Source organism: Castor canadensis, chromosome 11, assembly GCF_047511655.1.
Source record: "Castor canadensis chromosome 11, mCasCan1.hap1v2, whole genome shotgun sequence".
NCBI classification, from domain to species: Eukaryota; Metazoa; Chordata; class Mammalia; order Rodentia; family Castoridae; genus Castor; species Castor canadensis.
The window spans coordinates 46,142,872-46,154,910 of record NC_133396.1 but is presented as its reverse complement, the minus strand read 5'-3'; the positions used below and the strand labels follow the sequence as shown (position 1 = coordinate 46,154,910).

The following is a 12,039-nucleotide window of genomic DNA, read 5'->3' as shown; positions in this document are numbered from 1 at the left end:
AGCTGGGAGCCAATGACTCATGCCTGCAATCCTAGCTACTTGGGAGATTGAGATGGGCAAACAGTTTGAGAGGACATCCCTCCCCCCCAGTCTCCAAAAATAATCAGAGCAAAATGGACTGGAGGTGTGGCTCAAACGGTAGAACGGCTGCTTTGCAAGTGCAAAGCCCTGTGTTAAAACTCCAGTCCCAGAAGAATAAATAAATAAATAAAAATAAGAAAAATTTTAAAATGAGTAACTTTAAGCCAGGCATGGATAGCAACAAGTCTGTGGTCCCAGCTACTCCAGAGGCTGAGGTGGGAGGATCACTTGAGTCCAAGAGTTTGAGGCCAGCCTGGGTGTTCCGGTCTGGATCTGGAATGTCCCCAAAAGGCTCCTGTTGCAGGCCTGGTCCCCAGCTGGTGGCACTATTGAGAGGTGGAGCAAATTTTGGAGCTGGGGCCTACTGGGGGAACTAGGTCACTGGGGTGTATTGGGAGCCAGGCCCCTACCTCCCCACCCAAACATGAGGTGAGCAGCCTCCTCTACGGACTCCTGCCGCCATGATGTTCTGCCTCACCTCAGGCCCAAAGCAACAGACCCAAAGTACGTCTTCCTCCTTTAAGTTGCTTTTCTCTGGTATTTTGTCATACTGACTGAAAGCTGACTAGGCAACATAGGATGACTCCATCCTCAAAAAAGAAAAATTCTTATATTCTTATATTCCAACAATATCCAGTTACGAAGAAAATGAGGAGGTTGGGATGTATCTCAGGGTACAATGCCCAGCATGCTTGAGGCCCTGGGTTCAAGCTCTGCTGGGGGCCGGGGTGGGGCAGGGGAAGGAGAGGGAGAAGGTGGGAGATTGTATTCCCAAAACACAAAGACCTAGGAAGAAATTTCACAAGCCACGTGGACAGCCTCCATAAAGAAAACCATGAGCCGGCACCAGTGGCTCATACCTATAATCCTAGCTACTCAAGAGGCAGAGATCAGGAAGATCATGGTTTGAAGCTAACCCAGGAAAATAGTTTGTGAGACCCTATCTCGAAAAAACCCAACAAAAGAAAGGACTGGCAGAGTGGCTTAAGTGGTAAGAGTGCCTGCCTAGTAAGTGTGAGGTTCTGAGTTCAAACTCCAGTGCCATCAAAAAAAAAAAAAAAAAAAAAAAAGAAAACCATGAAGCTGATGGAGAAGAAGACATGGGTGAATAAGGGAGGGACCATGTTCCTGGACAGGAAAACTCAATTTTATAATTCCAAACAAGATTTTAATGACATCTGTAGAAAAAGCAGCGAAATGGTTAGAAATTTCGCTCAGAAGAATGCGTAAGTAGGCATAACCAAGGAAGTCTGGGAAAAGAATCTGCATGGCCAGACTTTAAGATATATAAAGTCATAATAAAAAATGTGACAGTAGAGAGAAAAGAACAGAATGTTTGTAAACTAGAATGAGGCTAACATTTCAAGTCAGTCTGAGGAAACAGGAAGGTGCCCCCCAAAATCTAGGAACCCTGGTTACTGGATGTGGGAGGCTGAGGGATGAGGGAGAAAGGGGTTCTTCTCACTGTTCACCTTTTGTGCCTTCTGGACTTTGAACATGACTGTACATGTTAAATCTCCCTAATCCAAAAATCCAAAATCCAAAACTTTTCAAGCAACTGATAAGACACTACACCATGAAATTTCACACACAAAATTACTGAAAAAACTATACAAAATTACCTGCAGCCTGCATGGATAAGGTGTATATGAAACAGAAATAAATTTCATGTTTAAATTCGAGTTCCACCTCCCTGTATTTTATTATGCAGATGCATATATCCCAAAATTCAAAAAAAATCTGAAATCCTAAACACTTCTGGTGCCAAGCATTGCAGAGAACAGATATTCAACCTGTAATGTATATTCAAACAATAAATTTAAAATATAGTTAGAGGGTAAAGAAAGTGAATGGAAAGAACTCAAGAATTTGTAAAAGCAGTGGCTCACACCTGTAATCCTAGCTACTTGGGAGGCTAAAATGGGGAGAATCATGATTTGAGGCCAGTCCAGGCAAATAGTTCCCGAGACTCCATCTCCAAAATAACCAGAGAAAAATGGACTGGAGATGTAACTCATGGAAGAGTGCCTCCTTTGCAAGCAAGAAGCCCTGGGTTCATACCCCAGTCCCAGGAAGGAAGGAAGAGAGGGAGGGAAGGAGGGAAGAAGGGCGGGAGGAAGGAAGGAAGGAAGGAAGGAATTGAAAGATATAAAATCAGGGTCTTACCTCCCATCATGGACAAAATAAATTTTGATTGAATTAAGTTGAACACAGAGCAGAATAGAAAGGCTGAAAGAAGAAGGAACCAGAAGAAAATCAGATGTCTCTTCATCTGACCTTGGAATGGGAAAGACTTCTAACCCAAAGGCCAAAGAAGAAATCCTAAAATGGAAGGATTGACGGATTTAATCACTGTATTGACCAGTTCGGGCTGCCATTAACAGGGCAGACTAGGGCCGAAACCACAGGCATTCATTTCTCACAATTCTGGAGGCTAGAAAGTCAAGATCAAGGAGCCAGCTGACTAGGTTCCTGGTGAGGGTTCCTTCCTGGCTGGCAGACTGTCACCCTCTCCAGTGTCCTCACATCGCCTTTCCTGGGGGTGTGAGGAGAGGAAGAGCTCTCTACTGTCTCTTCTAAGAACAGCAAGACTGTCAGATCAGGGCCCTATCTTAGGACCTTTTTCTTTTTTTTCCCAAGTGCTGGGGAATGAACTCGTAGCCTCACGCATGTCAGACAAGTACCACTGAGCCACATTCCAGGCTTTTATGACCCATTTCCACTCTAACTCCTCCTTACTCCAAATAACCCAACCTAGGCATGAGGACTTTAACCTATGAATTTGGAGGAACACATTCAGTCCATAAACATTTAAAGCTTTTCTGTGTCATAAGAATTAAAGAAAAAACACCAAACTGAGGCGAAAATGTATATATATATTATGTCAGTCAATACTTTTTTTTTGGTAGTACTGGAGTTTCATTTGTACCCAAATGAATTTTGTGGTACATATCCCTCAAGGGCTAGGGGTGTAGCTCAGTGGTAGAGCACTTGCCTAACACGCCCAAGGCCCTGGGTTAGATCCCCAGTACTGCCGAAAAATAAATTATTTGCTTAAATTAAAGTACCACAGAGAAGTCTAAATTTCTCTTTGATTTCCACACACACACACACATGCACACACACACCTAACCTTTTTCTCCTTTCCCACACACGACAGTTATTATACAGGATCCTGCTGGGCACTACTGGCTCATGCTTATTAGAGGCTGAGATCTGGAGCATCAGGGTTCAAGGTCAGCCTGGGGAAATAGAGGCCCAATCTCAAAAACCACCAGAGCAAAATGAACTGCAAGCATGGCTCAAGCAGTAGAGCCATGCAAGCATGAAGCCCTAAGTTCAAATCTCAGTCCTATCAAAAAAAAAAAGTTTTCTGATTTTCTATATTCTTTTACATGGGTGAGATATACTGATATTCATGGAGAGCCAGGTATACACTTTTTTTTTTTTTTGCAGTGCTGGGAAGGGAACCCAGGGCCTTGTGCACAGCAATAAGCACTCTACAACCTGAGCCCCACCCCCAGCCCATGTATACACGTCTATAAAGAATGCCATACTGTATTTATCGCTTTAGATTTGCTCTCTGCACCTGACAATCCTAAGATTCATCCTTGTTGTTGCATAAAGATCTAACTCCTCTCAAAGTTACACAGTATTCCAAGGTATGAAACTACAAGACCACCCACCAGCAGACATGCAAACTGTACAGTCTTTCACTACTAAGTAGCACACTGCAGAAAGGCTGTCCCAGGACCTCCCATGTGTACACAGGTGCCAGAGTACGTGTGGTGGGTGGGAGGAGGGAATTTGAGGGCTTTTGAAGATTGAACCCAGGGCATCTCATGTGCAAGTACATACTCTGCCCGAGCTCCACTAGCCCATGCCAGCTCCTTTAGGGCTGACTCTGAGAAAGCAGTTGCCAGTTTTTGGAATTTTTTTTTTTTTTTTTTTTTTTGCGGTAGTAGGATTTGAGCTCAGAGCCTCCCTTAAGCCACTCCCACCAGCCCTTTTTTTTGTGATAGGTTATTTTCAAGAACTATTTGCCCAGGCTAGCTTTGAACCTTGATCCTCCTGATCTCTGCCTCCTGAGTAACTAGGATTACAGGTGCAAGAAACCATTTTTAACAGGTCCTGCAGTGTCCATGATGATGCCTTTCCAAGCTTCCTATCCCACAGATTTACAGATCTGACCCTATGCAATTTCTCCTTAGTTTCCGCCCAGCATTTTGGCCTACCTGACTTATTCTGTGCCCTATTCATGCCATTATTTTTCCTTACTATTAAAAACCACCATCCAACAACAAGATGGACTGCCCTCATCACTGATAGCATTCAAGTACAGGTCAAATGGTCATGGTCACTGATGGAGGGGAGTCGTGAATGACATAGGAGGTCCTTCTAACTCCAAGAGCTGTCAGTGAATGGGGGAGGGGCTTAGCAAGGGGAAACTCCAGGTGTCAACCCAGCAGCTGGGATGGATGAGACCCAAAGATGAAAGACACCAACATGCAAATTAGGCAGGAGCACAGCTGGGTGCATCAGTCAAGGCTGGACACCAACTACTCTTCACCCTTCTCGTCAAACCCACCACCAACCTCATAAGGCCCACAATGGTCACAGCAGCATGCACCTGATGGACTGTCCAGGGTATAAGTGCTCTTACATAAGGTGCCAACTACGTGTCTGTGGGCTTACATAAGGAGCTCCAGTATTTTTAGCAGCACAGAGCTGCCTTGAGAAAGGAGGAGCCTCTCACAGCAAATGCAGCTGCTTTTCAGGCTGGCGCGGTCCTTGACATGCTGGGGTTTGCAGCAGCTTGATGGTCAGAGGGCTGAGGTCTGTGCCAGGGCTGTAGCACCACCTAGATTCTGCAGCTGCTCCTCACTGACCTGGCTCCCCACAACTAGCAGGCAGTGAGACACAGCCCCTCACTCACTCACCCCCAGGGGATCCAGGGAGCAAGACCAGGACTGGTCCCAAACTAAGCAGCCACCCATGGGCTCCCTACAAGGCCAGTAGGGTGCAGGATGCAAGGGGCAAGAAGAAACCAGAGCTGATCTGGCTCTGCTCTCCAACTCCCTCCAGAACCTGTCACCTCCCACCTGTCATCAGATGCAATGTTCTAGGGAAAGTCAGTAGCCTCTCTTATAAGGGAATAGGGTATCTGTATTCAATTCTTGGCTTTTTTTTTTTTCCTTCTTCCTGTTTTGGTACATTTTATTCAAGTATAACACAGAAGGATGCATCAAAATTGATGAATGAATTCTGGGGTGGAGGGGTGTAGCTCAGTGATAAGAGTGCTTGCCTAGCATGCAGGAGGTTTGGTTCCTAGCAATGGGAAAAAAAAAGACTGAGCATGGTAGTACACATCTGTAGTCCCAGCTATCTGGAAGGCTAGAGGATCACTTGAACCTAGGAGTTGGGGGCCAGCCTGGGCAACACAGCGAGACCCCATCCCTTTAATAAACCAAAAACAAAACATACATTCCAGCCTTCCCCGGGCTTCCAGGAAGCCACTACCCTAACTTGCAACACTTTAAATTCGTGTCACCCTTCTTGCGCTCTATATAAATGTAATCACACAGCATGTGTGCTCGCTTTCGTCTGGCTCCATTTGCACAGCGTTCTGTTTATGTGACTCATGCATGTTGCACTGTGTGTCTGCAAACTGCTCATTCTCACTGTGACAGTGTGTCACCTGCATTGACCCCCGTTTCTGGGTCCATTCTCCCGCTCCAGGACGCAGACTGAGTCCCAGCTTTACTGCTTTCTACAAATAGTGCCACGAACATTACAGCACATGCCGTTTTGCCGTGGCCTTTTGCCCACTGTAAAACGCATTAAAAGCAGTTGCTTTAATCCTCAAAGCTTGGGAAAGCCAATGTGTCCCACCTCTCCAATTCACCCTTTCGTTCCTTAAACATTGCTCTTCTGCTCTCTAGAGAATATAAAGTAGGTTACCAGCCATAGGAGGCAGATTTTCCAGGACAAAAGTCCAACTCTATCACATATTTGCTGTGTGTCTATCAACAAACCTTAACCTCTGAATGCATCAGTTTCCTTACCTGTAAAATGGCAATAAGAGTACTTTACCTCTAACTGTCTTGGTTGAGGATCAAATAAGGGAAGAGGGTCTGTATGTGGTGACCACTCAGTCTACATTAGCTGTGATTACTGCCACAGGTACCCAGTCTTTTCTTTTTGGTGGTGGTAGTACTGGAGTTTGAACTCAGGACCTTGCACTTGCTAGGCAGCTGGTCTACCAGTTGAGCCACGCCTCCAGCCCCCCACCTCTTTTTTGGAGACAGGGTCTCACTATGTAGCCCACGCTGCCCAGGAACTCATGATCCTCCTGCCTCAGCCTCCCAAGGGCCGGGATTACAAATGTCACCACCATGCCGGCTCAGCACAGCCTTTCTTAACACTCCAAGGTGATCTGCTCTGGGTGGCCCCCTGCCAGGATATCTATGAGCAAGGCCCTCAGAGAGGAGACAGGCAACTTCACCACCCAGCTGAAACAGGGTCGCACTGTCCTTTAGTCACAAGGAGCTGGGCATCACTTAGCATGTGACCTAAGTCGGGGTCATGGTACTGGGTCATTATTAACGTGTGCCAGCAGCCTGGTGCTGGCACAGCATCCAGAAGTCACTGCCTAGAAAAAAGCATTTTTAGTGTCTATGTAAAAGGAGAATGAATAGTATTATATTTTTTTAAGCAACATAGATGGAAAAAGCCCCTAGAAGCTTACATTGCAGAGACCTAGGAGCAAGAGACAAGGGCCTCACACTACTGGTTGCCATGGTAACAGGATTTCACAGCAGGAGCTCATTTTCATATGACAGTGACCTGCAGGAGAAGGGAAGGACACACATCTCTTAAAGAAACTTAGTTGAAGGCATTAATATGGGGGGGGGGTGTGAGAGGGAGGTAGTTTTGTTTACCAAAAAAGGAATTTAGAAGTGCCTTATAGGACAGAAATGACCTGGAGAGGACTTGCATAGCTGTCTCTCTATCCCATAATTCTTACTTAAAGCCAGACCTGAAAAGAGCCTGTTTTCCAAGGCTTTCTGGCTGATGTCACAGTCTCCTTGAGTCACATGTCCCACCATTAACTGTCTGGTAGGAAGTCCTTTCCCAGAGTCCAGTGGAGTCCCAAGCAACCACGAACCAAGCCACCAGTATGTCCTGCATACCTGAGCCAGGTACCAATGCGGCACAGAAGATGTGACACACGTGAGCTTCTTGGACAAACAGCAAACCCTGGCATCCAAGACGGACTGCAGCTCCAACCTCCACTCCGCCCAGCTGCAAGCTGTGTGATTCAGGCAGGGCCCTGGCCCTCTCTGAGTTTGCATCCTCATGGGCAGAATGGGGACAGTAATCCTAATGCCACCTCACTGGGACTCATAAGAAGAGCTCAAAAGCGAATGCCTGGACTAACCATACTGCCCAACAACAGGACACAGCTCCTACGACTAAGAGTCAGCAAAGCGAGTCCTGCCCTGATACAATGGGAGACTGACAGCAGAAAATGAAGTATTAAGTTGTGTGGCGCAACCTGTAACCAATCTATCGGTTAGCCCAGCGGCACAGAAGGACTGGGATCTGAAAAATAGGGCATCTTGGGGAACACAGAGTTTAAACTAGACTTTGAAGGATAATAGGGAGGAATGTTCTTCGAGGTGTACAGATGGAAGCACCTTTATTAAGTGCCTGTAGGGTGCCCCACCCTGGGGATCCAGGGAGAAAGGGAACAGGTTTATGGCTGCCATCAGGGGAGTCAAGGAAAGGAGGGGATGCGAATCAGCAGACAGCATTAGCTTAAGGGCACAGGGCCAGGAAAAAGTGTTGGTGGGGGACAGGGGAGCCAAGCTTTGCCAAGAAACAGCACCTAAGCCAAGCAGCAGGGGCAGGAGCAAGAAGACACCCAGGGGAGGGAGTTAAGTGGCAGGATTGGAAAGTGGTTTGAGAAAGACTTAGGACTGAGAACCTGCCCAGGAAGAGAACTGCCTTCACACAGGAGGAAATCCCACACCTCTGTAGATTCCTCAGAGGAGTGAGTCAGTGACAGGATGAAGGGCTCACATTCTAGAGGTGACATGTCAGATGGATTGCTGCATGGGACAGGCAGCAGAGAGACCAGCCAAGAAACCTCTGTACTCTGGCCTGTGCTGGTCTAGGCCAGGAAGAGCCAGTCACAAAGGAGAGGGGAGAAGCAAGACACTTCAGAGACAAGCATGCAGTGACAGAGAAGGAGGGAGACCTCCACTGCCAAGAAGTGAGGGAGGTAGTTGCCCTGGGGTATCCCAGGAGAGCAAGACTGGACAGGACTAGACACCAAAGAGGTTCCTGGAGGACTCCCCAAGATGGCCCCAAAAAGCTTTAAACGGGGCCTGAAAAACCTGTTCCAGAAAGAGGGGAGAGAGTTCAGGAAAGGAACAGGAATGATTAGGAACGAAGAGCAAGGCCAGGAGAGAGGCCTGCAAGATGGACATGTATGCACTAGGGTTCTGCTGGGGGTGCAGAGCAGCAGGGCAGAGGGCCCTCAAAACAGCAGTCTTTGGAAACAAGATGACTTCCAGAAAATAGTTTTGTCGTTTCTGCAAAGTGGCATGGCCAGCAGAGGGGCTACAGGATTAGGGCAAACGGGGACAGGAGATGGCAGGTGCAGAACACTTGTGGGAAAATGTGTCAGTTAAAGAGGAAGTGGAGCCATGGCTCACAGGCATGATTTTGGCTTTTTGCAGGTGGGAGCCCAGTGGCTGTCAGAGGCAGGAGACAGAGGGGGCAGTGAGGACTCAATTATGTTTAGGTGTGGAAGGGGGGTTAGAATGTGGACAGCAGCGCTGGCCCGACCCATTCTCTCCCCCGGGTCTCCAGGAACGCCCTTCAGCTTCTACTCCCCTGTCCTCCCTCCAACTGCTGCAAGGATCAAAGGTTTGCAGCTGCACAGAGGGAGGATGGCACTGATCCGTTCACCTGGGTCCTCTTGCTCAGATGTCACCTTCAGCATCACTCCTCTCCCCGGGCCACCCCTGGGGTGTGACAGACCACCCGGGTGGATAATCAGGTCACTCAGCCCTGTGAACAGCCAGGCAGGAGGCAACCACGTCGGACCTCCCAGCAGAGTCCTCTCTGCAGCCCAAGAAGGGAGGCTTCCGCATGACTGGGCAGGTGGCCTAGGCGCCACTGTGAGCCCAGAGAGACTCAGGATAGAATGAAGCTATGGGCATGAAAAGAAGGACAGGCAGGACAGGCGCTCCGGGGATGTGGCTCACGAGGGAGAAATGCCCTGGGCACCAACGTGCCATCGGAATCTCACTCCTGACCGTGGACGAAAACCCAATGTCCAGGGCACGGGACCCCCACGGCGCCCCACGTCAGTCATCTGCAGAGTCCGATCCCCGTCCCCGGCCAGGCCAAAGGCAAAGGGGCAGTAGCGCGCTTGCTCCCCACCCCCGTCCGCCCAGGCTCCGCGGGCCGCCGCGACCCCAGGCCCCTCCCGCCACACGTGCGCGCCGCGCGGGCGCTCGGTAAACACCGCACTTGTTGACCGGCTCGCGGCCACGCTCACCCCAGCGCCGCCTGGAGTCCGCGGCCGCCCGCACCTCCCCTTCCCCCATTCGCCGCCCAGAGCTGGGGGCGCACACGAGGTCGCCCGAGGGCCCCGACCAGGCGGCGGGCCGGGCACAGAAGCCACGCGGGCGGTGGGGGGAGGGGCGCGCCCAGACGCTGCCCGGGACACCCCGACTGCAACCCTGAGGCCAAGGGAGGGCGCGGCCGGGGAAGGCAGCTCGGCGCCAGGCCCTGCCCGCGCCCCGCAGGTCCCCAGGGCTCGCTCCCACCCCGGGCTCACATAATTCCCGGGTCCGAGCCCCCGCTCCAGAGCCACCACGCGCGCCCTCTTGCCCTCGCCGCGGAGCCAAAGACTCTCCCCGGCCCCCTGAGACTGGGCCCCCGAAATGGGGGCGGCCCCACTTTAGCCACACTTACCTGGGGGGACCGGCCCTGGCGCCCCGCGCGCTCCCTGGCTGCCCTCTGGCGGTGGCTGCGGGTACCCAGCGCGCGCCCCGCCCCGCTCCGCCCTCTGCGACCTGGGACCTGTTGCTGCGCGCCGAGGCTCTAGGCCGAGGCCCCCTCGGAATGGCTGTCTGCACCATGGTACGGGTGTCCAGGGCTCTTTTTTGTTGCTTTTATAACACACTGCACTGTCTTTTCTCTAAGCACCTTCAAGGCCCTAAACCCCAACTGTAGATCTGCATTTATAGCAAAGACCCATTCCTACAACCCCAGAAGGCAAAAGAAGGGTGGGTATGGTTGGTGAGACTGGGAGCAGTGCCCGGCACTAGCTGGCGTTCAACACGTATTTGTTGAACGATAAGTACTTCGTTGATGGAGACACAAATGGAGACAACTTACTGCTGACCCTAAAGGAAGCAGCCAGGAAAAGCTTTGTCTCTCACCAGTTTTGTCTTGGCTCCACAGATTCAGAACTAATCTGCTGTGTTCTCCATTTCCGCCTTCTCTGAGCCTGGCTGACTGGCTTTGTATCCAGGGAGGGTGGGAGTAGGGGACAGAATGGAAAGGGGACCGTACAGCCCTGTTACCTTCCATCCTTAACAGAGAAACAATTAGACCAGGAAATCAGTAGCTGAGTGAAAACCAAATCTAGGAATCCTGGTTCCCAGATTCACTGGGCAGCCTCCACCAGTTGTGATTGGGATCATGACCTTCATTTGGGTTCTAGATCTTCTGTGTAGGAGATGCGATCTTGGGCAGGTGAATAGACAAAGAATTAGGGCAGGGGTCAAAAGGTAAGCATAGTTAAACAGTCCCAGTCACAGGTGTGGCTCCTTGGACATTATCTTAGTTCTGGTTCTCCAATGGTTTGGAAGAAGTTGTTATCACTGTCATCATCTGAGGGAGCAGTCTGGTCCCCATGAGATGATTACTCCTGCACCAGGTGCACCCTCATCATTATAGGTAATTGTCCTCATTTGGGTTGGGGAGGCGGGTATTCAGTCTCCTGCGAGGCTCTGCTGTTCCTTAAGGGTAGTTTCAGTCCCTGTCATAAAGATATTACCGATCAACTCCGATCTTCCTTGATTCCAAGGTGGCTGCAGGAGGGAATGGTTCAGAGCCAAGACAACAGGCTTTTCTCCTGTGCTTATTATCAGTGAACAGTTTAAGTACCTCTGACAGTAATAGTCCTGGGCGGAGGACTGAATGAAGTCCTATAGGGGAAGGCCCAAGGCCTGGCTCATTGGAAGGTTTCAGTAATGAGAGTTTTAATGTCACTTTGCTAACCCCCAAATTTCAAGGGAGCAGGGTCCACCGACCTACCCACAAGCTCCCTCCAGCAGCTGCTCACACCACTGCTTGCCCAGCCCCATGCCAGGGCTCTCCGAGGTGAGCAAGCCTCTCTGGACTGACTAATGAAAAGTATTGATACCTGTCCTGAAGGTGGCCTCCCCGAAGCACCTCCCACTGGCTGGTGCTGTGCCCCTTGAGAGCCTGCAAAACTAGTCCTTTCACTCCCGCACTAGTAAAGCCTCCCATGGGCCCTTGTTGCACCTCTGCTGTGTGCTCCCACAGTTCAATTAACCCTGTTCTCCTAGGTCGCCACACAGGGCCAACAAAACTGCCTTTATCTGGCAGTGCCCTGGGGGCATCTTCCATGTGACAGCAGATACTGCCTCCCAACTAACTCAAAAAGCCATTTCCTCTTCTGCCCCAGAGTCAGATGGCCTTGTCTTCACTGGGCGCTCCTGTGTGCTCACTGCTGAGGGACATGCACTTCCACACATGTGACCGCCTGTGTGACCAAACATCAAACCATCAAACTGCACAGCCTCTCATTCCAAGGTCCTGGACAGAGGCTGGTGATGAGGTCTTCTCATTCTTACTAATTCCTCTTCCCAAAGTGTGGGAAAGAGCCCCCTCCCTATGTACTCAGCA

The 12,039-nt window shown here is 50.0% G+C and overlaps 1 protein-coding gene across 3 annotated transcripts in view; it reads right to left on the bottom strand.

Moving 5' to 3' along the window:
- Positions 1-10,135, bottom strand: part of Rph3al (rabphilin 3A like (without C2 domains)) — a 125,903-nt gene extending 115,768 nt beyond the window's left edge. For 2 of the 3 annotated variants that reach the window (XM_020157899.2, XM_020157900.2), the window contains exon 1: positions 10,075-10,135. The gene's annotated coding sequence lies outside the window, so the exon portion shown is untranslated. Of the gene's footprint in view, positions 1-9,937; positions 10,004-10,074 lie in introns of those variants that run through there. The other variant, XM_074046560.1, reaches the window with a different exon arrangement.
- Between the last annotated feature and the right edge of the window lie 1,904 nt (positions 10,136-12,039).